The 25,670-nt window shown below is 54.0% G+C and overlaps 8 non-coding genes and 4 pseudogenes across 8 annotated transcripts; all 12 read left to right on the top strand.

Annotated features, from left to right (window-relative positions):
- The first annotated feature begins 2,104 nt into the window (after window positions 1-2,104).
- Window positions 2,105-2,283, top strand: LOC133106474 (U2 spliceosomal RNA; annotated as a pseudogene).
- A 356-nt stretch (window positions 2,284-2,639) lies between these two features.
- LOC133105905 (U5 spliceosomal RNA) lies at window positions 2,640-2,756 on the top strand. The gene has a single exon (XR_009704090.1). It is a non-coding gene; the product is annotated as a U5 spliceosomal RNA (small nuclear RNA).
- A 6,105-nt stretch (window positions 2,757-8,861) lies between these two features.
- Window positions 8,862-9,034, top strand: LOC133106327 (U2 spliceosomal RNA; annotated as a pseudogene).
- Window positions 9,035-9,390: 356 nt separating this feature from the next.
- On the top strand, window positions 9,391-9,507 carry LOC133105904 (U5 spliceosomal RNA). Its single transcript, XR_009704089.1, has one exon. It is a non-coding gene; the product is annotated as a U5 spliceosomal RNA (small nuclear RNA).
- Window positions 9,508-9,939: 432 nt separating this feature from the next.
- LOC133106292 (U2 spliceosomal RNA) lies at window positions 9,940-10,130 on the top strand. Its single transcript, XR_009704459.1, has one exon. It is a non-coding gene; the product is annotated as a U2 spliceosomal RNA (small nuclear RNA).
- Window positions 10,131-10,486: 356 nt separating this feature from the next.
- Window positions 10,487-10,603, top strand: LOC133105903 (U5 spliceosomal RNA). The gene has a single exon (XR_009704088.1). It is a non-coding gene; the product is annotated as a U5 spliceosomal RNA (small nuclear RNA).
- Window positions 10,604-16,096: 5,493 nt separating this feature from the next.
- On the top strand, window positions 16,097-16,271 carry LOC133106426 (U2 spliceosomal RNA; annotated as a pseudogene).
- Window positions 16,272-16,627: 356 nt separating this feature from the next.
- Window positions 16,628-16,744, top strand: LOC133105901 (U5 spliceosomal RNA). The gene has a single exon (XR_009704087.1). It is a non-coding gene; the product is annotated as a U5 spliceosomal RNA (small nuclear RNA).
- Window positions 16,745-17,176: 432 nt separating this feature from the next.
- LOC133106291 (U2 spliceosomal RNA) lies at window positions 17,177-17,367 on the top strand. The gene has a single exon (XR_009704458.1). It is a non-coding gene; the product is annotated as a U2 spliceosomal RNA (small nuclear RNA).
- A 356-nt stretch (window positions 17,368-17,723) lies between these two features.
- On the top strand, window positions 17,724-17,840 carry LOC133105900 (U5 spliceosomal RNA). Its single transcript, XR_009704086.1, has one exon. It is a non-coding gene; the product is annotated as a U5 spliceosomal RNA (small nuclear RNA).
- A 5,493-nt stretch (window positions 17,841-23,333) lies between these two features.
- On the top strand, window positions 23,334-23,508 carry LOC133106425 (U2 spliceosomal RNA; annotated as a pseudogene).
- Window positions 23,509-23,864: 356 nt separating this feature from the next.
- LOC133105899 (U5 spliceosomal RNA) lies at window positions 23,865-23,981 on the top strand. The gene has a single exon (XR_009704085.1). It is a non-coding gene; the product is annotated as a U5 spliceosomal RNA (small nuclear RNA).
- Window positions 23,982-25,670: the final 1,689 nt, after the last annotated feature.

Here is a 25,670-nt window from a genome sequence, read left to right as displayed (position 1 = left end):
GCTCTATAAGAAGGGCGATGAGCTTGATTTGAACAACTGGCGCCCGATAACACTTCTGGGCGTCGACTATAAGCTCATCGCCCGGGCACTGGCGGGCCGGCTGAGGTTGGCCATGCCATTCCTGGTGGGGGAGGATCAGACCTGTGGGGTGGAGGGCAGGTCCGTAGCATGGAACCTCCAGCTCACGAGGGACGTTTTTTGTTGGGTGGAGGAGAGGAACCTCCCGTTAATTTTTGTTTCTCTAGACATGGAGAAGGCTTTCGACAGGGTCAGCCAGGGGTTTTTGTTTGGGGTTTTGGCGCGCTTGGGCTTTGGGGTGGGGTTTTTGAGGTGGCTGCAGCTCCTGTATAAAGGGGTAGGGAGTAGGGTAGGGGTCAACGGGTTTTTGGGGGAGATGGTGGGGCAGAAGGGGGGGGTAAGGCAGGGTTGCCCTTTGTCACCGCTCCTCTTCGTGCTTTACATCGAGCCGATGGCCGAGGCAGTGCGGAGGGACGGAGGGATAAGAGGGGTCCCAATGCCAGGAGCAGGGGGGGAGAGCGTGAAGGCAGGGCTGTACGCAGACGATGTCTGTCTGTTTTTGGAGGGGGACGGGAGTGTGCGGAGGGCAATGGAGGTGGTGGGGGACTTTGCCAGGGGGGCGGGGGCTTCTGTTAACCTGGCAAAGTCCACCATGAAGTATTTAGGGGCGTGGAAGGGTAGAAGGGATGGACAGTGTGGGCTGCAGGTAAGTATAGGGCCAGTGAGGGTCCTGGGGGTAGAGTTTGGAGAGGGAGACAGGCGGGACGCAGTGAGGAACTGGGAGAAGAGGGTGGCGGGTGTGAAGACCAAGTTAGGCCTCTGGTCAACACGCCGGCTCACACTGTCAGGGAGGGCGTTAGCGGTAAAGGCCGACATTTTTCCGTTTTTAGTTTATTTGTCGTATGTTTTTCCTTTGCCCGTGCGGCTTAAGAGGGAGCTGGTGCGGGCGGTGTTCAAGTTTTTGTGGGGGGGGGGTTACGAGTATATAAGGAGAGAGGTAATGTATATGGCGGTGGAGGAGGGAGGGAGGGATGTGTTACATGTTCCGCTTAAGTTAGATGTGTTGTTTTTTTGTAATTTGTGTGTTTCCTTGGTTTCCCCGGTTTGTCATAAGTTTCAGTATTTTGTTCGTTTTTGGTTTTCGTCCTGTGTGCGGTTTCTGGTGGGGTGGGACAACAGGGTGCCGAGGGGGCAGGTGGCCCCTGCGCATTATGCGCAGGTGGGGCGCTGGGCCAAGAGGCACAAGGAGTGTGCAGACAAGGGGCTGGTGCTGCAGCACAGGGCCCTGTACAAGGCCTTAAAGGCGCGGCTGAGGCCTGTGGGGGGGACAGGAGTGCCGGTGGGGCGGGAGGTCTGGGCGGCGATCCAGCCAAAGGGCCTGGAGAACCGCCTAAGGGACCTGAACTGGCTGGTGGCCTACGGGAGGCTGCCAGTGAGGGACGTCCTGTACCGGCACGGGCTGACTCAGAACAGGTTCTGTCCCAGGGAGGGCTGTGGGAGGGAGGAAGAGACCGTGGCCCATGTCTTCTGGGGCTGCCCCTTTGCCCAGGAGGTGTGGCAGCTGATGGGGAGGAGGTACAGGAGGGTAAGGGGGGTGACACGGGAGGGAGTGTTATTTGGAGAGGGGTTGGGGAGGGAGAAGGGGAGGGCCAGGTTTCAGACGCTGCTGCTGCTGAGCCTGGCGAAGCAGAAGCTGTGGGGGGCGCGGGGGGAGAGGGGGACGGTGAAGACGGGGTGGACAGGGAGGGGGGTGGTGCGGATGGTGGAGGCGGAGGTGGAGCGGCGCTTCGGATGGGAGGTGCTGAGCTGGGGATTCCACGCTGCATGGGAGCGATGGAAGGGGGTGATATAAGGGTTTTTGAGGGGTTTGGTTGTGGTTCTGCTTTTGTTTCTGTTCTTGGTTGTGTTGCTGGTTTCTGTTCTGTTTTTGTTTGTATTGAAATGTGTTTGTACAGTGGGAATGTGTTGGGACTTTAGGGGAGGGGGTGGTTTTGAGTTTACTTTTGTCAAGACGATGTGATTTGGGTTTTGTTGTTCAGTGTTGTAAGGGAATGTGATGTGTAATGTGTTTGGTGCGGACCAATAAATTAATTTAAATACAAAAAAAAAAAATCTGTTCTTATCAGTTTAATATCTGATACGTCCCCTATCAGGGGACTACATATTAAACGGATTTTTGGCACAGGGAGTCGGAGAAGGAGCTTGCTCCGTCCGCTTCAAGCATCGACCCGTTATTGCAGTGCGTTCGGGAACGGTGCGCCTCTCCAAGTTTTGTGCAAAAAAAGGTTGTGTTTTGTTGTCCTTTACTAGGTGGGTGGGTTGCCCTGTTCTTCCCCCTTTTTGTTTGTTTGTTTGTTTGTTTGTTTATTTTGTATGTATGTAAATTGTGTTGTAAATAGGGTGAATATGTGCCCTTGTTGTAAGTGTGCTTGCCTCTGTTTAGCAAAATGATGTAGTTTTCTGTGCGGGACGTAACTGTTTGTTGTCATTGCGCTGTCTCGCTTTTCCCACCTTCCCTCTCGGATTGTCTGTCCGGCCGGCTGGCGGCAGTGGCAACCCCGGGTCAGTGGGAGTGGCTGGGAAGGGGGCCGGAGGCGCCTGGTGCGCTGAAAGGTCACATTTCGCTCGGGTTTCTCTTCAGCACGCACAAATCTTTCGCCTTTTACTAAAGATTTCCGTGGAGAGGAACGCACCTGAGTTTGTGCTATTTTTGGATGCTCCGTCCACAGGGCGGGGCAACTTCGAACGGTTTAAGGACAGACGGCAATGTGCGACAGGTATGCGGGTTGCTTGCGAGTCGCCGACTTGCTCGTTTCTGGCTTATCGCCTGCTTGCCGCGTGCGATCGATGCCCCGCTCGCTAAATAGCTTTGGTCGCTGCCTAGAGAGCAGCTATTCGGTAAGTAACTCGGTAGTAAGTACGTAACAGCGTACTCGGTATGTGTCGAGTGTTTTTGGCGGCTGTGCCTGCCAGTGGAGGACAGTGGATCTTGGTGGGAGGAGCCAGCTGAGTCCGGTCGTTACGGTAGCTCGCCGACCGGCCAGTCAGTGCGTGCGCAGGGTTCTTGGGAAGGCGGGGAGGGGGGCCGGCCCCTGGGCCAGGTGGCGTCTGCCCCGAGCGCGGTCCGGGGCCACCGGGAGGGCGCCGTCGGCAGGGGCCAGTGTGCGGTTATCGCTTCTCGGCCTTTTGGCTAAGATAGGCGGTCGAATCGTTGGTTGGTGGGAGAAGAGTCTTGTCACGCTCAAAAAAAAAGTAAGTAAATAATAGTTACCTTTTTGTTGCTTGTGTTGCTTGTGTCTTTTTTTGTGTGTAGATTGTGTTAAGAGCCCAACCGGAGAGGAGGAGTGAGGGGGTCCTCCGGGAGGGTAAGGCCCTTTTTGGGCTTGCTTTTCTTTGGTTCAGTGGTTGTTGGAGGTCTGTGTTTAATTGGTTGTAGTGTGGTTTAGTGTTTGTGTGGTGGCGTATCCGGGATGGCGGCTGCTAGGGTCGGCGCCCGGAGGCACTGCTGTGTGCGTTTCTCCCTAAAGGAGAAGGAAGGGAAGCTCCTGGAGATGTCCCGTTTGGACTTCTCCAGGAAGCTTCTCATGGGAGCCTTAAAGTTTGTGCCGGGAGACATAAACTGTTTGGTTGTGCTCCCGAGGGGTCGGGGCTTTGATGTAAGCTTCCGCACCCCTCAGCTGTTGGGTTCCTTCTGGAACTCAATAGAAAACATTAAAGAGAGCTTCTCAATGTTCGACATTGAGAGGCTCACAGATGACTCCGTGAAGCACATTATTTTTAAGTTGTACAATGAGACAGTGGAGCCAGAAGACCTGGTTGCGTGGCTGGCCAACTACTGTCTCGTTAGGGGGCCAGCCCAGAAAATCATTGATGTAGACGGTATCTGGACGGGGAGCTGGAAGGTTCCCGCGAAATTGGTGGAGGACAGAACCGGTTATGGGGGTTTGAGACACCTGCCCTCCCTCATTGTGCTGGGGGAAAATAGAGGGCTGGTCTTTTATCAAGGCCAGCCGAAACTGTGTAGGAAATGTGGGGCCTACGGTCACCTGGCAGAGGCCTGCCAGGTCATTTTTTGCAATCGGTGCAGGGAGGTGGGGCACCTCGCCGCTGATTGCAAAAATGGAATCAGGTGCAATCTCTGCAGGTCGTCAAACCACCTGTTCAGAGATTGCCCTGATTCCTACGCTAACAGGGCCAAGCAGGCGAGGGCTGACGCCCGGGAGAGGCAGCGGGAGGAGGGGGAGGCCAGGAGGAAGGAGCAGGAGGAGAAGGAAGAGGGAAAGGGTGAGGAAGCCCAAGAAGGGGCAGAAGGTGAGAATGGTGGTCAGGGTGTGGCTGGAACGAGTGGAGTGAGTGAGAATGTGGGAGAGAATGAGGGAGAGGCAGGTGGAGTGAATGGGTGCACAAACGAGGGAATGAGTGTGGGCGTGGCTGGTGGGAAGAGTGCAGGTGAGAATGAGGGAGTAAATGAGGGAACGAGTGTGGGCGCGGCTGGTGGAAAGGGTGCTGGTGAGAATGTGAGAGAGAACGAGGGAGAGGCAGGTGGTGTGAATGTGAAGGTTAATGAGGGAATGAGTGTGGGCGTGGCCGGGAAAGAAGGTGCAGGTGAGGAGGTGGAAGTGAAGGAGGGGGAGAACAGGGAGAAAGAAAGGGCCTGTGAACCCGTCGAGTCTCTGTACTCTGACTCCGACTCTGACGCAGTCTTCATGGAGACTGTAACAGAGGGGGAGAGTGATGAGGAAATGTTGGTGGAAGGAATTGTCCGCAAAAGAGGTGCAGAGACTGGAACGGAAGGGGTGGAAAGAAAGAAAAGGGGGGTGAGGGAGAGGTGGGGCCTGATGGCTGGGCTGTCAGACAGCGGGTCATCGGGCTCCTCCCCAATCTACCCGGAGCAAGGACAAAACCAGGCCCCCTACATATCAGAGACTGAACCATCGTCATCTGCTGGGTCACCAGCAGGTGGCGGTGGGGTTTTAAAGTGATGGTGAGTATGGCATTTCTTTTAACTTCGTGGTGTTTTTAATTCTTTCTGCCTGTTTTAACCCTCACTTCTTAATTTAAAAAGAAATTTTAATAAAATGGCTTCCCAGCACATGCCCCTCACGGTGGCGACCATTAATGTGTGCAGCGTGAGGACATTAAAGAGGGCAAGATCTGTGTTGTGTGCTTTGGAAAGTGTGCAAGCAGATGTGATTTGCCTACAGGAGTGTGGGCTGCCATATCGCTCCTCCTACAGGATGTGGGAGGTCCTATGGCAGCAGGGGCCGTCTCTCTGGAGCGGCTCCCACTCCAATCGGGCGGATGGTGTGGCAGTGCTGGTGAAGAATAGAAATATTGAGGTGAAGGGGAGCACAGTGGTGAGAACAGGCAGAGTTTTAACAGTATCTCTCTCTTTTAATGAAATTACTTTTAACCTTGTGAATATTTATTGCCCGCAGGGGAAGCAGGAGCGCTGGGAGCTCCTTCAGGAGCTCCCCACATATCTTTTAGGGAGAGCTCCTCTGCTATTGGTTGGGGATTTTAATTGCGTTTTAAACAGGGCTGGGCGGAGGGGAGCAGGGGACGATTTTAAAATGGACAAAACGTCTTTTTATTTGAAAAATTTAATTAATGATTTTAAACTCACAGATATTTATTCTGCTCTTAACCCGGGGCAGGAGGGTTTTACCTGGCGCACGAGTGATGGATCCCGGGCATCGAGGATTGACTTCCTCTTTGCCAGGGGTTTTGCTGGTCTGGCATCGTCTCTGAGCCCGGTATTCTACTCAGACCATTCCCTGCTGTGCTGCTCCCTGGCTGTGAAGTCAGGTGTAGCAGTCGGCAGGGGAATATGGAAACTGAACTGCCGGTTGTTGGAGGACCCGGCAGTAGTGATGGCTTTTAATGAAGTGTATGAAGAATGGCGGACCCTCCAATGTTTTTATGAGACCCGGGCTGAGTGGTGGGAGTGGGTAAAAAAACAAATAAAGGGATTTTTTATTAAACAGGGGAGGGAGAAAAAAGCAAAGGAGAGGAGGGTGTGGGTGGGACTACAAAAAAGATTAAATAGGTACGGGAACTTAATAAATATGGGGTTTGATTTTAAAGAAGAATACAAAGAAGTGGAAAGAGAGATGGAGTTTTTAATGGAGAAGAAATGCCAAAGCATCATCTTTAGAAGCAAAGAGAAAGAGATAGATGAAGGAGAAAAATGTACTCGATTCTTTTTTAAAAAGATTTTATCAAGAAATATTTTAATGAAAGGTCTGAAGGGAGAAGATGGAGTTTTAAATACTGATACCGAGGGCATGCTAAGGGTGGTGGAGGAGTTTTACAGTAATTTATTTGGGGAAAAGGAGGTGGAGGAGGAAAGGGTGGGGGAGGTGCTAAATTTTATAGAGGGGGTGGTGCAGGACAGAGGCAAGTTGGAGGGAGGAATTGGGAGGGAAGATTTAAATTATAGTTTTAAGTCTTTAAAAAAAGGCAAAGCACCTGGCCTAGATGGGCTGCCATGGGAATTTTATGGAAAATTTTGGTATTTATTGGAATCGGACCTTTTAAAAATTTTTAACGAATTTGACAACCTTAAAATTTTACCCAAGAGTTTTAGAGAGGGGGTGGTCACTTTGATTTTTAAAAAAGGGGATAGGTCCAATATTAAGAATTGGCGTCCGATCACCCTTTTAAATTTCGATTTTAAACTCTGGAGTAAGATTTTAACCCTGAGGATGAGGACGGTTTTACCTGACGTGATCCACCCGGATCAAACTTGTGCTGTGGCTGGAAGGAGGATCACTGACAGCCTCGTACTGGTAAGAGACGCCATCTGTTTTGCGAGAGACAGAAACATTCGGCTCGCCGTACTAAATTTAGATTTTGAAAAGGCGTTCGATCGAGTCTCGCACCAGTACCTGTTCAAGGTGCTGGGGAAAATGGGCTTTTCGGCTGGGTTCTTAGCACGGGTGGGGCTTCTGTATACGGGGATTAGAAGCAGAATCCTGGTGAACGGGGTCCTCTCCAAGGCAGTAGACGTCCGCTGCGGTGTCCGCCAGGGCTGTCCGTTATCGCCACTTCTGTTTGTGTGCTGTATAGAGCCACTGGCACAAGTGTTGAGAAGGGATACCCGGATATCAGGGCTGGGCATTCCAGGGAGCGGTGGGCAGGAGGCCCGCTGCATTTTATACATGGATGACGTGACCGTACTCTGCACTGACCAGCCTTCCATTGACCGGACTGTTGACAGGACAGTGTGGTTTGGGAGGGCCTCAGGGGCAAGACTTAATAAAGACAAGTGCGACTTAAAACTGTACGGACGTTGGACAGAGACTGAACTCTCTGGAATGCCAATGACTGTAAGACCTGACCAAGTGAGAATCCTCGGGGTCCATTTTAATTCTGACGGACATGGGGATGGGAACTGGGAGGGGATTTTAAGAACAACTGAAAAACGGCTGGGGTTCTGGAGACTGAGGGATTTATCACTGGAGGGCAAAATACTCATTTTAAAATCAGTGATTTTACCCTTGTGGCTGTTTGTGAGTGTTGTGTTTGTGCCGTCTCGTGCCGTGTTGTCTCGTCTTGATCGTGCTGTGTTTTATTTTTTATGGGGCACAAAATGGGAGCGGTTGCCCAGAACGGTGGTGAAGAAGGAACCAGAGAAGGGTGGGAAGGGGGTTCTGGACTTTTACACTGTGTTGTGGTGCCACTTTGTGGCGCTGCAGGTGTCCTTGTGTCTGTCCTTGTCATGTAAAGCGTCCTTTTTTGTCAAGTTTTTTAGCGGGGCCTATTTTAGAAGCATTGGGGTGGTGAGGGTGCCTTTAACGGTGCCCTTGGCTTTTAAAATGGTGGGAGGGTATATGAAGATGAAGGCCTTTTTAAAGAAGATGGGGTTGGAAGGGGTGGGAGCGGGGGTTTTAACTAACCACAAGTCTCTCCTGTCCTTTGTGCAGGGTAGGGATCCGGTGAGCCAGGTGCGTGAGCTGGCAGTAGGCCAGCCAGAAGAAGTTTGGAACGCTGTGGCCCACCCAGATCTGCTGCATCGCCATAGAGACCTGGCCTGGCTGGCGGCGCATGGGGTCCTCCCGGTCCAAGGAGTGCTGCATGCCCGGAGACTGGCCAGGACTGCAGAGTGCCCTTGGCCCAGGTGTGAAGAGGAGGAGTCGGTCCGCCACTGTCTATGGGACTGCCCGGTGGCAAGGACCCTCTGGACACAGTGCGGGCCCCTGATCCAGCTGCTGCTGGGAGCGGGACTGACCCTGCAGTGCCAGATGGTGCTGTACGGCGTGGGCAGGGGAAGGACCTCACGCCGGTGGAGATGCTTGTGGCTGGCCATAAGCTGTGGGAAACAGGCCATCTGGACTGCCCGCACTGTGTGGCTGAAGGAGAACAGGGCCTTGTCACCGGAGGCACTGAGGAGGGTGGCGTTTGCCTCCCTCAGAGACTACATGTGGCGTGACCGGCGGAGAAGAGGTGTGGACTGGGCCAAGGGGGCATGGGGGCATGCAGCCTGGACGATGATAATGGGGCCGGGAGGGCCAGCCTGACCGGCCTGGATCTGTTATGACGAGGTAACAGGGGCGGTGTGAAGGCAGGTTGTTTAAGAGCGCCCACCGCTGCCCAGTACAAAGGTCGTCTGTTTTAATGATTGTGGTGGTTATTTTAAATATTGTGTGTGCTTTTATCGGAAAAAAGGGAAGGGCAAAGGGTCCTCGCGGGAATTTTAATGAAATTACTTACTTTTATTGTATTTAAATATATGTTTTTACTGTAATGTAATTTTGTTTTTTATGAAGTGATATTTATTTCTGTAAGGACATGCCCGAGCACAAACAATGTATTGTATTTAAAAAATGTATTGATATAATAAACCTTTTAAAAACAAAAATCTGTTCTTATCAGTTTAATATCTGATACGTCCCCTATCAGGGGACTACATATTAAACGGATTTTTGGCACAGGGAGTCGGAGAAGGAGCTTGCTCCGTCCGCTTCAAGCATCGACCCGTTATTGCAGTGCGTTCGGGAACGGTGCGCCTCTCCAAGTTTTGTGCAAAAAAAGGTTGTGTTTTGTTGTCCTTTACTAGGTGGGTGGGTTGCCCTGTTCTTCCCCCTTTTTGTTTGTTTGTTTGTTTGTTTGTTTATTTTGTATGTATGTAAATTGTGTTGTAAATAGGGTGAATATGTGCCCTTGTTGTAAGTGTGCTTGCCTCTGTTTAGCAAAATGATGTAGTTTTCTGTGCGGGACGTAACTGTTTGTTGTCATTGCGCTGTCTCGCTTTTCCCACCTTCCCTCTCGGATTGTCTGTCCGGCCGGCTGGCGGCAGTGGCAACCCCGGGTCAGTGGGAGTGGCTGGGAAGGGGGCCGGAGGCGCCTGGTGCGCTGAAAGGTCACATTTCGCTCGGGTTTCTCTTCAGCACGCACAAATCTTTCGCCTTTTACTAAAGATTTCCGTGGAGAGGAACGCACCTGAGTTTGTGCTATTTTTGGATGCTCCGTCCACAGGGCGGGGCAACTTCGAACGGTTTAAGGACAGACGGCAATGTGCGACAGGTATGCGGGTTGCTTGCGAGTCGCCGACTTGCTCGTTTCTGGCTTATCGCCTGCTTGCCGCGTGCGATCGATGCCCCGCTCGCTAAATAGCTTTGGTCGCTGCCTAGAGAGCAGCTATTCGGTAAGTAACTCGGTAGTAAGTACGTAACAGCGTACTCGGTATGTGTCGAGTGTTTTTGGCGGCTGTGCCTGCCAGTGGAGGACAGTGGATCTTGGTGGGAGGAGCCAGCTGAGTCCGGTCGTTACGGTAGCTCGCCGACCGGCCAGTCAGTGCGTGCGCAGGGTTCTTGGGAAGGCGGGGAGGGGGGCCGGCCCCTGGGCCAGGTGGCGTCTGCCCCGAGCGCGGTCCGGGGCCACCGGGAGGGCGCCGTCGGCAGGGGCCAGTGTGCGGTTATCGCTTCTCGGCCTTTTGGCTAAGATCAAGTGTAGTATCTGTTCTTATCAGTTTAATATCTGATACGTCCCCTATCAGGGGACTACATATTAAACGGATTTTTGGCACAGGGAGTCGGAGAAGGAGCTTGCTCCGTCCGCTTCAAGCATCGACCCGTTATTGCAGTGCGTTCGGGAACGGTGCGCCTCTCCAAGTTTTGTGCAAAAAAAGGTTGTGTTTTGTTGTCCTTTACTAGGTGGGTGGGTTGCCCTGTTCTTCCCCCTTTTTGTTTGTTTGTTTGTTTGTTTGTTTATTTTGTATGTATGTAAATTGTGTTGTAAATAGGGTGAATATGTGCCCTTGTTGTAAGTGTGCTTGCCTCTGTTTAGCAAAATGATGTAGTTTTCTGTGCGGGACGTAACTGTTTGTTGTCATTGCGCTGTCTCGCTTTTCCCACCTTCCCTCTCGGATTGTCTGTCCGGCCGGCTGGCGGCAGTGGCAACCCCGGGTCAGTGGGAGTGGCTGGGAAGGGGGCCGGAGGCGCCTGGTGCGCTGAAAGGTCACATTTCGCTCGGGTTTCTCTTCAGCACGCACAAATCTTTCGCCTTTTACTAAAGATTTCCGTGGAGAGGAACGCACCTGAGTTTGTGCTATTTTTGGATGCTCCGTCCACAGGGCGGGGCAACTTCGAACGGTTTAAGGACAGACGGCAATGTGCGACAGGTATGCGGGTTGCTTGCGAGTCGCCGACTTGCTCGTTTCTGGCTTATCGCCTGCTTGCCGCGTGCGATCGATGCCCCGCTCGCTAAATAGCTTTGGTCGCTGCCTAGAGAGCAGCTATTCGGTAAGTAACTCGGTAGTAAGTACGTAACAGCGTACTCGGTATGTGTCGAGTGTTTTTGGCGGCTGTGCCTGCCAGTGGAGGACAGTGGATCTTGGTGGGAGGAGCCAGCTGAGTCCGGTCGTTACGGTAGCTCGCCGACCGGCCAGTCAGTGCGTGCGCAGGGTTCTTGGGAAGGCGGGGAGGGGGGCCGGCCCCTGGGCCAGGTGGCGTCTGCCCCGAGCGCGGTCCGGGGCCACCGGGAGGGCGCCGTCGGCAGGGGCCAGTTTGTGGTTATCGCTTCTCGGCCTTTTGGCTAAGATCAAGTGGTTTGTGGTGGAGAGAAGCGACCAATTTTGTAAGTATGGCGAGCAGTAACTGGAGAGCAGTGCGGAATACCGTGAGGGTAAAGTGGGCAGGAGCCCCAGGGAGAATGCCCCAGAGGGAGGAGTTTGTCAAGGCCTTCGTCTTGGAGAAGTTCTCGCTGTCGGAGAACGACATCCTGGGGATACAGCGGAATGGAAGGGAGGAGTTCGTGGATGTAGCCTTCAGAGGACCGGATGCATTTAAGGCATTCATGGAGCGGTGCAAGAGGGAAGATCTGGGGTCATACCGCGTTGAGTCCATGGAGAGGAGGAACCACAGGGTGGTGATTATCAACCTCTTCGACATGAACGTGCCGGACGAGGCTGTCGGGAGGTACCTCGAGAGGTACGCCAGGGTGGTGGCCGGACCCAGATACCGGAGGGACGTCTTCGGCTTCTGGAATGGCCAGAGGGTGTATGAGGTTCTGCTCCGAGAGAGTGACCATGGATACGAAGGCTTCCTCCATCCTCCAGCCCTCTGCATGGTCGAAGGGGTGAAGGGCCACGTCATGTACTCCAGGCAGCCTCCCTTCTGTCGGCGATGCATGGAGGTGGGCCACGTCGACGCGGGGTGCATGTTGGTGGTCTGCCACAATTGCCGACAAAGAGGGCACATGGCGGCCGAGTGCAAGGAGCCGCGCACCTGCAACGTCTGCGGCTCGGGGGACCATCTCATGAGGGCATGCCCTGAGCGCCGCCGCACCTACGCCGATGCAGCCAGGGAGAGAGCAGCGCCTACACCAGGGCCAGCGGGGGCTGAGAGGCCTGTACCAGGCCCAACGGAGGCTGAGAGGCCTACACCAGGCCCAGCAGAGGCTGAGAGGCCTACACCAGGCCCAACAGAGGCTGACGGGCCTACACCAGGCCCAAAGGAGGCAGAGAGGCCTACATCAGGCCCAGCAGGGGCTGAGAGGCCTACACCAGGCCCAGCAGGGGCTGAGAGGCCTACACCAGGCCAACAGAAGCTGAGAGGCCTACATCAGGCCCAGTGGAGGCTGAGGGGCCTACACCAGGCCCAACAGAGCGCAGGAAGGGGGAGCAGAGAGGGCTTGCACCAGGCTCAGCGGGGCCTAGCACCGAGGAAGGCCCGATCCCAGACACCGATCTGGAGCTCGGCAGCAGGGAGGGGAGGGAGACGGCGGATGAGGGCAGCGATGACTCCGACATGGAGCTGTCCATGGAGGAGGATGCCGTCATCAGGCTGAGGGGAGAGAAGAGGAAGGAGAGGCCTGAGATGGCTGGAGCTCCACCAGGGGGGAGGCAGGCAAAGGCCAGGGCCCCGACCAAAGCCAAGGCTAGGCCCAAGGACTGGGCCGAAGAGGTGGAGAAGGAGATGGGGGATTCGGACGCTCCATTGCCGGCGGAACCCAGGATGGGGATGGAGAAAATTTTTGGAAGGAGGTAGGCTGAAGGCCAACACCTTTATTACATTTTTATTCATGGGGAAAAAATTTTTGTCTCTTAATGCCAGGGGCATAAAAGACCGGGACAAAAGGTTGGCGCTGTTTTTATCTTTAAAAGAGGTGCCATTCAATGTACTTTTTTTGCAGGAATGTCATTTGGGAGGGGGGAGGGATGTGGCCATTTTTCGTAGGGATTGGGATCTGGGGCCTTCAGTGTGGTCAGTAGGCAATGTCCACGCTGACGGTTTGGGGATTTTGTTTAAAGGAAGGGGGGTAGAAATAGAGGAGTTTCTGACGATAGTCCCAGGAAGGCTCATGTGTGCGGATGTTTTGTGGGGAGGGGAGAGAATGAGATTTGTCAATGTGCATGCCCCGTGCAATATTTCTCAGAGGTATGATTTTTTTAAACTTTTGCCAGAAGTTTTGGCTACAAATAGGAGTATTATTTTGGGGGGGGATTTCAATGTGTCTGTGGATGAGGGGATAGTGGGGGGAAGGAGGGATTTTTCAGTTCTTTATTTAAAAAAAGAGATTTTGGTTAAGTTTTCTTTGTTTGATTGTTTTAGGGAAAATGGCCGACAGGGGGAGGGGTTTACATGGGCAAATTCCAGGGGCTGCAGGAGAAGGCTGGATTATTTTTTTGTGTCCAAAAGTTTTCGTTTGGAAAAGTTTGTGGTGATGCCAAGCTGGTCATCGGACCATTGTTTAATAAAGTGCATTTTGGAGGGAGGGGAGAACGAAAGGAAAAGGAGATGGAGTTTTAATGCCGAACTCCTAGAGGACTTTTGTTTTATAGAGCAATTTAAAGAGTTTTATTTGGGTTGGAAGGCCTTCAAAGCCCAGTTTTTATGTGTTTTGGATTGGTGGGAGCTGGTGAAAATCAGAATAAAGGAGTTCTGCATGGCCTACGGGATAGCCAAGAGAAGGGAGGAGAGAGAGAGAGTGTGGGCACTGCAGAGTGAACTGCAATACTGGGTGGGCGTGGCAAACAGGGGAGGGAGGGTAAAGACAGAAGAGGTAAAGGCTGTAAAGGAACAAATAAGGGCCTATTATATGGAGAAGGCAAGGAGGTTTGCCTTCCTGGCGAGGGTGGAGAGGAAGGAAAGAGATGAGCGAGTAACATCTTTCTTTTTCAAAACGGTAAGTACACGCCAAAAGGAAGGATGGATAGAGGCGTTAGCCACAAAGGAGGGGGAGGTAAGGCTGCAGGAGGAAAAACTGGATGCAGCAGCACGGTTTTATTCTGTGCTTTTTGGTAGGGAGGAGAGGGACACAGAGGAGGGGGACAGGCTGGTGGCGCAGCTTTGGAGAAAGGTGCAGGACGGACAACAGGAAGCTTTGGGGAGGGAAATAAATAAGGAAGAGGTAAGGGAAGCCTTGTTCTCCCTAAAGGCGGGGAAAACTCCAGGGAGGGACGGAATAACAAGGGAGTTATATACCCACTTTTGGGGAGAGATGGCAGAGGACCTGGTGGAGGTGTTTAACCGGGTGGGAGAAGTGGGGAAAATGCCCCAGTCGATGAGGGAGGGGGTTATACACCTCCTATTTAAGAAGGGAGAGAGGAAAGACCTGGGGAACTGGCGGCCAATCACACTCCTCTGCACCGATTACAAGGTGCTGGGGAAGGTGCTGGCCAACAGGGCCAAGGGAGTGTTGGGGGAGGTTCTGGGGCCGGACCAAACTTGCGCGGTCCCGGGAAGGATGGGGTCCCAGAACCTAGTGCTGTTGAGGGATGTGCTGGCCTGGGCTAAAAGTAGGAAGGTGGGGATAGGAGTGATTGGCCTGGACCAGCAAAAGGCTTTTGACCGGGTCGACCATGCCTTCCTGGTACAGGTCCTGGACAGAATGGGGTTTGGAGGGGGTTTTGTTGCCTGGGTAAAGGCCCTCTACAACGGAGCCTTCAGCCGGGTGAAGGTTAACGGGGCTTTGAGTGTGCCGGTGAGGCAGGGTAGAGGGGTGAGGCAGGGGTGTCCCCTGTCCCCTTTGATGTATGTGTGTGTGATAGAGCCCCTGGCGGAGCTGATGAGGCAGGACACGGTTTTTAGGGGCCTGCAGATCCCAGGCAGTGGGGGCGAGAGGGTAAAGGTGCTGCAGTACGCAGATGACACCACAGTGGTGGTCTCCTCAGAGAGGGATGTGGAGAGGGTCATGGGCCTGGTGGGCCAGTACTGTCGAGGGTCAGGGTCGAGGATAAATTATGGTAAGTCGATAGTGATGGTGACCGAGGGATGGAGAGGGAGGAAGGGGGAGCAGCATGGCCTGACAGTGTGTGGGGACGGGATGAAGGTGCTGGGGATCCGGTTCAGCAGGGAGGGGGCGGACAGGCTGAACTGGGAACAGTGCCTAGAAAAGGTAAGGAAGAGGTTAGGCTTGTGGAGGGCGAGAACACTAACCCTATCAGGTAAGATTTTAATAGTGAAGGCGGACATTTTGCCGCAACTTATTTATTTAGGGAGAGTTTTCCCGATCCCGGCGGGGTGCAAGATCGTTTTAAACCGGATGATTTTTAATTTTCTGTGGGGAGGGCGTGTGGAACCGGTAAAGAGGGAAATTTTGTTTTTGCCAGTGGAGAGGGGAGGGCGGGGTCTAGTGGACGTAGGCCTGAAGCTTGAGGTGTTGTACCTAAAAAGCATCGTCGACACCTTGGTGGGAGCTGAGAGCCATAAGAGCAGACATCTCATGAGGATGTGGGTGGGGACAGCCATGAGAGAGCTGGTGGGGTGGGACAATAGGGGGCCGAGGGCGGAGGACATCCCGTGGTGCTACTCAAGGGCGGTGCTGTTCTTGAGAGCAAACAGCGAGACCATCATGGCGCAGGGGCTGAAGGACCACAGGGCCCTATATAAAGCGCTCTTGGGCAGGAGGGCGAGGGAGGTAGAGAGGGAGGTGGAGAGAAATGGAGGGCAGTGGAAGTTTTTGTCCGCCAGGTGGCTCCCAAACCGAGCAAGCGACCTGAACTGGTTGGGCGGTCTGGGGAGATTGCCGGTGAGGGAGAGGATGCACAGGGCTGGCACTGCCAGGAGCCCTTTGTGCCCCAGGGGCTGTGGGAGGGAGGAGACAGGGGGGCATGCCCTGTGGGAATGCCCTTTTGCTAAGGTCTTTTGGGGGAGGGCAAATAGGGTGGTGTTCCTCCCGATATGGGCCACAGCAGTGGACAGAGCAGCAGCCATGAAGGCTGTTGGTTTGGAGAGGGTGAAGGCTGAGGAAAGGGAGGTGTTCAGCCTCCTGGTGAGCTGGGGGAAGCTGGCCTTGTGGGACAGCCGAAATAGGAAAATTGTGAACCCCTCAGACGGCATGACGGGGGTGCAGTGCTACAAGGGTTGGGAAAGAAGGGTGGCGGTGGAGATAAGGGTGTGCGCCCAGGTAGAGGGACAGGAGAGGTGGAAAAAGAAATGGGGAAAGGTGAAGGCCGCCTTAGGCCTATAATAGTGGCCTAATAAAATTAGGCCGATGAAAGTGTAAATAGTGTACATAAATTGTTAAATAATGAATGTATATGTGTTGTGTTTGTAGAAAGCGTGAGGGGTTTGTATATTGTTTGTGTTATGTGTGTTTAATGTAAATACAATGTAATGTGATATGTGTGGAAATAAAAGTTTATAAAACAAAAATCTGTTCTTATCAGTTTAATATCTGATACGTCCCCTATCAGGGGACTACATATTAAACGGATTTTTGGCACAGGGAGTCGGAGAAGGAGCTTGCTCCGTCCGCTTCAAGCATCGACCCGTTATTGCAGTGCGTTCGGGAACGGTGCGCCTCTCCAAGTTTTGTGCAAAAAAAGGTTGTGTTTTGTTGTCCTTTACTAGGTGGGTGGGTTGCCCTGTTCTTCCCCCTTTTTGTTTGTTTGTTTGTTTGTTTGTTTATTTTGTATGTATGTAAATTGTGTTGTAAATAGGGTGAATATGTGCCCTTGTTGTAAGTGTGCTTGCCTCTGTTTAGCAAAATGATGTAGTTTTCTGTGCGGGACGTAACTGTTTGTTGTCATTGCGCTGTCTCGCTTTTCCCACCTTCCCTCTCGGATTGTCTGTCCGGCCGGCTGGCGGCAGTGGCAACCCCGGGTCAGTGGGAGTGGCTGGGAAGGGGGCCGGAGGCGCCTGGTGCGCTGAAAGGTCACATTTCGCTCGGGTTTCTCTTCAGCACGCACAAATCTTTCGCCTTTTACTAAAGATTTCCGTGGAGAGGAACGCACCTGAGTTTGTGCTATTTTTGGATGCTCCGTCCACAGGGCGGGGCAACTTCGAACGGTTTAAGGACAGACGGCAATGTGCGACAGGTATGCGGGTTGCTTGCGAGTCGCCGACTTGCTCGTTTCTGGCTTATCGCCTGCTTGCCGCGTGCGATCGATGCCCCGCTCGCTAAATAGCTTTGGTCGCTGCCTAGAGAGCAGCTATTCGGTAAGTAACTCGGTAGTAAGTACGTAACAGCGTACTCGGTATGTGTCGAGTGTTTTTGGCGGCTGTGCCTGCCAGTGGAGGACAGTGGATCTTGGTGGGAGGAGCCAGCTGAGTCCGGTCGTTACGGTAGCTCGCCGACCGGCCAGTCAGTGCGTGCGCAGGGTTCTTGGGAAGGCGGGGAGGGGGGCCGGCCCCTGGGCCAGGTGGCGTCTGCCCCGAGCGCGGTCCGGGGCCACCGGGAGGGCGCCGTCGGCAGGGGCCAGTGTGCGGTTATCGCTTCTCGGCCTTTTGGCTAAGATCAAGTGTAGTATCTGTTCTTATCAGTTTAATATCTGATACGTCCCCTATCAGGGGACTACATATTAAACGGATTTTTGGCACAGGGAGTCGGAGAAGGAGCTTGCTCCGTCCGCTTCAAGCATCGACCCGTTATTGCAGTGCGTTCGGGAACGGTGCGCCTCTCCAAGTTTTGTGCAAAAAAAGGTTGTGTTTTGTTGTCCTTTACTAGGTGGGTGGGTTGCCCTGTTCTTCCCCCTTTTTGTTTGTTTGTTTGTTTGTTTGTTTATTTTGTATGTATGTAAATTGTGTTGTAAATAGGGTGAATATGTGCCCTTGTTGTAAGTGTGCTTGCCTCTGTTTAGCAAAATGATGTAGTTTTCTGTGCGGGACGTAACTGTTTGTTGTCATTGCGCTGTCTCGCTTTTCCCACCTTCCCTCTCGGATTGTCTGTCCGGCCGGCTGGCGGCAGTGGCAACCCCGGGTCAGTGGGAGTGGCTGGGAAGGGGGCCGGAGGCGCCTGGTGCGCTGAAAGGTCACATTTCGCTCGGGTTTCTCTTCAGCACGCACAAATCTTTCGCCTTTTACTAAAGATTTCCGTGGAGAGGAACGCACCTGAGTTTGTGCTATTTTTGGATGCTCCGTCCACAGGGCGGGGCAACTTCGAACGGTTTAAGGACAGACGGCAATGTGCGACAGGTATGCGGGTTGCTTGCGAGTCGCCGACTTGCTCGTTTCTGGCTTATCGCCTGCTTGCCGCGTGCGATCGATGCCCCGCTCGCTAAATAGCTTTGGTCGCTGCCTAGAGAGCAGCTATTCGGTAAGTAACTCGGTAGTAAGTACGTAACAGCGTACTCGGTATGTGTCGAGTGTTTTTGGCGGCTGTGCCTGCCAGTGGAGGACAGTGGATCTTGGTGGGAGGAGCCAGCTGAGTCCGGTCGTTACGGTAGCTCGCCGACCGGCCAGTCAGTGCGTGCGCAGGGTTCTTGGGAAGGCGGGGAGGGGGGCCGGCCCCTGGGCCAGGTGGCGTCTGCCCCGAGCGCGGTCCGGGGCCACCGGGAGGGCGCCGTCGGCAGGGGCCAGTTTGTGGTTATCGCTTCTCGGCCTTTTGGCTAAGATCAAGTGGTTTGTGGTGGAGAGAAGCGACCAATTTTGTAAGTATGGCGAGCAGTAACTGGAGAGCAGTGCGGAATACCGTGAGGGTAAAGTGGGCAGGAGCCCCAGGGAGAATGCCCCAGAGGGAGGAGTTTGTCAAGGCCTTCGTCTTGGAGAAGTTCTCGCTGTCGGAGAACGACATCCTGGGGATACAGCGGAATGGAAGGGAGGAGTTCGTGGATGTAGCCTTCAGAGGACCGGATGCATTTAAGGCATTCATGGAGCGGTGCAAGAGGGAAGATCTGGGGTCATACCGCGTTGAGTCCATGGAGAGGAGGAACCACAGGGTGGTGATTATCAACCTCTTCGACATGAACGTGCCGGACGAGGCTGTCGGGAGGTACCTCGAGAGGTACGCCAGGGTGGTGGCCGGACCCAGATACCGGAGGGACGTCTTCGGCTTCTGGAATGGCCAGAGGGTGTATGAGGTTCTGCTCCGAGAGAGTGACCATGGATACGAAGGCTTCCTCCATCCTCCAGCCCTCTGCATGGTCGAAGGGGTGAAGGGCCACGTCATGTACTCCAGGCAGCCTCCCTTCTGTCGGCGATGCATGGAGGTGGGCCACGTCGACGCGGGGTGCATGTTGGTGGTCTGCCACAATTGCCGACAAAGAGGGCACATGGCGGCCGAGTGCAAGGAGCCGCGCACCTGCAACGTCTGCGGCTCGGGGGACCATCTCATGAGGGCATGCCCTGAGCGCCGCCGCACCTACGCCGATGCAGCCAGGGAGAGAGCAGCGCCTACACCAGGGCCAGCGGGGGCTGAGAGGCCTGTACCAGGCCCAACGGAGGCTGAGAGGCCTACACCAGGCCCAGCAGAGGCTGAGAGGCCTACACCAGGCCCAACAGAGGCTGACGGGCCTACACCAGGCCCAAAGGAGGCAGAGAGGCCTACATCAGGCCCAGCAGGGGCTGAGAGGCCTACACCAGGCCCAGCAGGGGCTGAGAGGCCTACACCAGGCCAACAGAAGCTGAGAGGCCTACATCAGGCCCAGTGGAGGCTGAGGGGCCTACACCAGGCCCAACAGAGCGCAGGAAGGGGGAGCAGAGAGGGCTTGCACCAGGCTCAGCGGGGCCTAGCACCGAGGAAGGCCCGATCCCAGACACCGATCTGGAGCTCGGCAGCAGGGAGGGGAGGGAGACGGCGGATGAGGGCAGCGATGACTCCGACATGGAGCTGTCCATGGAGGAGGATGCCGTCATCAGGCTGAGGGGAGAGAAGAGGAAGGAGAGGCCTGAGATGGCTGGAGCTCCACCAGGGGGGAGGCAGGCAAAGGCCAGGGCCCCGACCAAAGCCAAGGCTAGGCCCAAGGACTGGGCCGAAGAGGTGGAGAAGGAGATGGGGGATTCGGACGCTCCATTGCCGGCGGAACCCAGGATGGGGATGGAGAAAATTTTTGGAAGGAGGTAGGCTGAAGGCCAACACCTTTATTACATTTTTATTCATGGGGAAAAAATTTTTGTCTCTTAATGCCAGGGGCATAAAAGACCGGGACAAAAGGTTGGCGCTGTTTTTATCTTTAAAAGAGGTGCCATTCAATGTACTTTTTTTGCAGGAATGTCATTTGGGAGGGGGGAGGGATGTGGCCATTTTTCGTAGGGATTGGGATCTGGGGCCTTCAGTGTGGTCAGTAGGCAATGTCCACGCTGACGGTTTGGGGATTTTGTTTAAAGGAAGGGGGGTAGAAATAGAGGAGTTTCTGACGATAGTCCCAGGAAGGCTCATGTGTGCGGATGTTTTGTGGGGAGGGGAGAGAATGAGATTTGTCAATGTGCATGCCCCGTGCAATATTTCTCAGAGGTATGATTTTTTTAAACTTTTGCCAGAAGTTTTGGCTACAAATAGGAGTATTATTTTGGGGGGGGATTTCAATGTGTCTGTGGATGAGGGGATAGTGGGGGGAAGGAGGGATTTTTCAGTTCTTTATTTAAAAAAAGAGATTTTGGTTAAGTTTTCTTTGTTTGATTGTTTTAGGGAAAATGGCCGACAGGGGGAGGGGTTTACATGGGCAAATTCCAGGGGCTGCAGGAGAAGGCTGGATTATTTTTTTGTGTCCAAAAGTTTTCGTTTGGAAAAGTTTGTGGTGATGCCAAGCTGGTCATCGGACCATTGTTTAATAAAGTGCATTTTGGAGGGAGGGGAGAACGAAAGGAAAAGGAGATGGAGTTTTAATGCCGAACTCCTAGAGGACTTTTGTTTTATAGAGCAATTTAAAGAGTTTTATTTGGGTTGGAAGGCCTTCAAAGCCCAGTTTTTATGTGTTTTGGATTGGTGGGAGCTGGTGAAAATCAGAATAAAGGAGTTCTGCATGGCCTACGGGATAGCCAAGAGAAGGGAGGAGAGAGAGAGAGTGTGGGCACTGCAGAGTGAACTGCAATACTGGGTGGGCGTGGCAAACAGGGGAGGGAGGGTAAAGACAGAAGAGGTAAAGGCTGTAAAGGAACAAATAAGGGCCTATTATATGGAGAAGGCAAGGAGGTTTGCCTTCCTGGCGAGGGTGGAGAGGAAGGAAAGAGATGAGCGAGTAACATCTTTCTTTTTCAAAACGGTAAGTACACGCCAAAAGGAAGGATGGATAGAGGCGTTAGCCACAAAGGAGGGGGAGGTAAGGCTGCAGGAGGAAAAACTGGATGCAGCAGCACGGTTTTATTCTGTGCTTTTTGGTAGGGAGGAGAGGGACACAGAGGAGGGGGACAGGCTGGTGGCGCAGCTTTGGAGAAAGGTGCAGGACGGACAACAGGAAGCTTTGGGGAGGGAAATAAATAAGGAAGAGGTAAGGGAAGCCTTGTTCTCCCTAAAGGCGGGGAAAACTCCAGGGAGGGACGGAATAACAAGGGAGTTATATACCCACTTTTGGGGAGAGATGGCAGAGGACCTGGTGGAGGTGTTTAACCGGGTGGGAGAAGTGGGGAAAATGCCCCAGTCGATGAGGGAGGGGGTTATACACCTCCTATTTAAGAAGGGAGAGAGGAAAGACCTGGGGAACTGGCGGCCAATCACACTCCTCTGCACCGATTACAAGGTGCTGGGGAAGGTGCTGGCCAACAGGGCCAAGGGAGTGTTGGGGGAGGTTCTGGGGCCGGACCAAACTTGCGCGGTCCCGGGAAGGATGGGGTCCCAGAACCTAGTGCTGTTGAGGGATGTGCTGGCCTGGGCTAAAAGTAGGAAGGTGGGGATAGGAGTGATTGGCCTGGACCAGCAAAAGGCTTTTGACCGGGTCGACCATGCCTTCCTGGTACAGGTCCTGGACAGAATGGGGTTTGGAGGGGGTTTTGTTGCCTGGGTAAAGGCCCTCTACAACGGAGCCTTCAGCCGGGTGAAGGTTAACGGGGCTTTGAGTGTGCCGGTGAGGCAGGGTAGAGGGGTGAGGCAGGGGTGTCCCCTGTCCCCTTTGATGTATGTGTGTGTGATAGAGCCCCTGGCGGAGCTGATGAGGCAGGACACGGTTTTTAGGGGCCTGCAGATCCCAGGCAGTGGGGGCGAGAGGGTAAAGGTGCTGCAGTACGCAGATGACACCACAGTGGTGGTCTCCTCAGAGAGGGATGTGGAGAGGGTCATGGGCCTGGTGGGCCAGTACTGTCGAGGGTCAGGGTCGAGGATAAATTATGGTAAGTCGATAGTGATGGTGACCGAGGGATGGAGAGGGAGGAAGGGGGAGCAGCATGGCCTGACAGTGTGTGGGGACGGGATGAAGGTGCTGGGGATCCGGTTCAGCAGGGAGGGGGCGGACAGGCTGAACTGGGAACAGTGCCTAGAAAAGGTAAGGAAGAGGTTAGGCTTGTGGAGGGCGAGAACACTAACCCTATCAGGTAAGATTTTAATAGTGAAGGCGGACATTTTGCCGCAACTTATTTATTTAGGGAGAGTTTTCCCGATCCCGGCGGGGTGCAAGATCGTTTTAAACCGGATGATTTTTAATTTTCTGTGGGGAGGGCGTGTGGAACCGGTAAAGAGGGAAATTTTGTTTTTGCCAGTGGAGAGGGGAGGGCGGGGTCTAGTGGACGTAGGCCTGAAGCTTGAGGTGTTGTACCTAAAAAGCATCGTCGACACCTTGGTGGGAGCTGAGAGCCATAAGAGCAGACATCTCATGAGGATGTGGGTGGGGACAGCCATGAGAGAGCTGGTGGGGTGGGACAATAGGGGGCCGAGGGCGGAGGACATCCCGTGGTGCTACTCAAGGGCGGTGCTGTTCTTGAGAGCAAACAGCGAGACCATCATGGCGCAGGGGCTGAAGGACCACAGGGCCCTATATAAAGCGCTCTTGGGCAGGAGGGCGAGGGAGGTAGAGAGGGAGGTGGAGAGAAATGGAGGGCAGTGGAAGTTTTTGTCCGCCAGGTGGCTCCCAAACCGAGCAAGCGACCTGAACTGGTTGGGCGGTCTGGGGAGATTGCCGGTGAGGGAGAGGATGCACAGGGCTGGCACTGCCAGGAGCCCTTTGTGCCCCAGGGGCTGTGGGAGGGAGGAGACAGGGGGGCATGCCCTGTGGGAATGCCCTTTTGCTAAGGTCTTTTGGGGGAGGGCAAATAGGGTGGTGTTCCTCCCGATATGGGCCACAGCAGTGGACAGAGCAGCAGCCATGAAGGCTGTTGGTTTGGAGAGGGTGAAGGCTGAGGAAAGGGAGGTGTTCAGCCTCCTGGTGAGCTGGGGGAAGCTGGCCTTGTGGGACAGCCGAAATAGGAAAATTGTGAACCCCTCAGACGGCATGACGGGGGTGCAGTGCTACAAGGGTTGGGAAAGAAGGGTGGCGGTGGAGATAAGGGTGTGCGCCCAGGTAGAGGGACAGGAGAGGTGGAAAAAGAAATGGGGAAAGGTGAAGGCCGCCTTAGGCCTATAATAGTGGCCTAATAAAATTAGGCCGATGAAAGTGTAAATAGTGTACATAAATTGTTAAATAATGAATGTATATGTGTTGTGTTTGTAGAAAGCGTGAGGGGTTTGTATATTGTTTGTGTTATGTGTGTTTAATGTAAATACAATGTAATGTGATATGTGTGGAAATAAAAGTTTATAAAACAAAAATCTGTTCTTATCAGTTTAATATCTGATACGTCCCCTATCAGGGGACTACATATTAAACGGATTTTTGGCACAGGGAGTCGGAGAAGGAGCTTGCTCCGTCCGCTTCAAGCATCGACCCGTTATTGCAGTGCGTTCGGGAACGGTGCGCCTCTCCAAGTTTTGTGCAAAAAAAGGTTGTGTTTTGTTGTCCTTTACTAGGTGGGTGGGTTGCCCTGTTCTTCCCCCTTTTTGTTTGTTTGTTTGTTTGTTTGTTTATTTTGTATGTATGTAAATTGTGTTGTAAATAGGGTGAATATGTGCCCTTGTTGTAAGTGTGCTTGCCTCTGTTTAGCAAAATGATGTAGTTTTCTGTGCGGGACGTAACTGTTTGTTGTCATTGCGCTGTCTCGCTTTTCCCACCTTCCCTCTCGGATTGTCTGTCCGGCCGGCTGGCGGCAGTGGCAACCCCGGGTCAGTGGGAGTGGCTGGGAAGGGGGCCGGAGGCGCCTGGTGCGCTGAAAGGTCACATTTCGCTCGGGTTTCTCTTCAGCACGCACAAATCTTTCGCCTTTTACTAAAGATTTCCGTGGAGAGGAACGCACCTGAGTTTGTGCTATTTTTGGATGCTCCGTCCACAGGGCGGGGCAACTTCGAACGGTTTAAGGACAGACGGCAATGTGCGACAGGTATGCGGGTTGCTTGCGAGTCGCCGACTTGCTCGTTTCTGGCTTATCGCCTGCTTGCCGCGTGCGATCGATGCCCCGCTCGCTAAATAGCTTTGGTCGCTGCCTAGAGAGCAGCTATTCGGTAAGTAACTCGGTAGTAAGTACGTAACAGCGTACTCGGTATGTGTCGAGTGTTTTTGGCGGCTGTGCCTGCCAGTGGAGGACAGTGGATCTTGGTGGGAGGAGCCAGCTGAGTCCGGTCGTTACGGTAGCTCGCCGACCGGCCAGTCAGTGCGTGCGCAGGGTTCTTGGGAAGGCGGGGAGGGGGGCCGGCCCCTGGGCCAGGTGGCGTCTGCCCCGAGCGCGGTCCGGGGCCACCGGGAGGGCGCCGTCGGCAGGGGCCAGTGTGCGGTTATCGCTTCTCGGCCTTTTGGCAAAGATAAAGACGGGAAGAGGATGGGAACGCCGGAAGGTGACGTGCCGACCCACAGGGTGCGGCTGAGGAACACGGTTCGGGTGGAGATGGAGGACGGAGAGAGGAGGAAAGGTTTCACTTTGGATTTTTTTGTGAAGAACATCTTGAAGGAGTTACTAAGGGTTGACAGCGAGACAGTTTTTTGCCTCCAGGATTTTTCCCCACGAGGGTTTTTTGATTTAACGTTTGTGTCAGAAGCCGCCTGCTACAACCTGCACCAGAAATTTGTGGAACACAAAGAGGACCCGGCACTGCAAGGGATTACCGTCCATTTGCTATACAACAAGGCCCTGCGACCCCTGATGATCCACCTCTACAACCCCTTTGTTCGGGAGGAGGACATCCTGGCCTTCCTGCTCAGGTACTGTTCAGATGTGAGGGAGGGGGTGAAATTGAAAGACAGATTTGGTTTTTGGAACGGGAAAAGACGTTTTAATGTCCGTTTTAAGCAGGATCCTTCAGGGGTGGGGGGGGTAGCACATCCTCCTGGGGCCTTCTCCATAGGCCCGGACAGGGGCTACCTGGTATACCCAGGGCAACCTTTGTACTGTCGTAGGTGTGGATTGTATGGGCATGTTAAGGCGGTGTGCTCCACTGACCGATGTAGGCATTGTGCATCGGCGGAGCATGCTACAAGAGACTGTGTGGCCCCGAAAATGTGCAGTCTTTGCGGGAGTGTGGAGCACCTTTTCCGGGCCTGCCCAGAAAGGGTGAGGTCGTTTGCGGCCCTGGTGCAGGGTGAGGTTGGGGCCTACTCTGGGCCTCCTGGAGGTCAAGCACGGCCTAGCACCAGGAAGGCCGGGCGAGAAGCAGGGGAGTCGGCTACGGAGGGAGGGCAGGCTTCGGAGCACGGGGCTGGGCCTTCCAGCACTACTAGCCCAGGCTCTGCGGCGGCCTTGGCCACTAGGCCGGATCAGGAAGGGGTGGGGCCTGGTGGGCTGGCTCCGGTTCCGGAACCATCCCTGCATCCTGGGCACAGGAGCGAGACCTCAGCTTTGGAGGAGCCACGGAGGGGCGCGGAGGGGAGTACAGAGCAAGAGGCAAGGGGGTCCAGTGAGACCATGGAGGCTTGGTCTGGGTCGGGTCCGGCTTCCGGTCGGGCTCCGGTTTCCGGTCCGGGTCTGGCTTTGGGTTCCGGTCCGGCTCCGGGTTCCGGTCCGGCTCCGGATTCCGTGCGGGCTCCGGGTTCCGGCCCG

The sequence above is a fragment of the Conger conger genome, chromosome 12, assembly GCF_963514075.1.
Source record: "Conger conger chromosome 12, fConCon1.1, whole genome shotgun sequence".
NCBI lineage: Eukaryota > Metazoa > Chordata > Actinopteri > Anguilliformes > Congridae > Conger > Conger conger.
The sequence above is the reverse complement of the archived record's forward strand: the minus strand, read 5'-3'. Positions and strand labels throughout refer to the sequence as shown.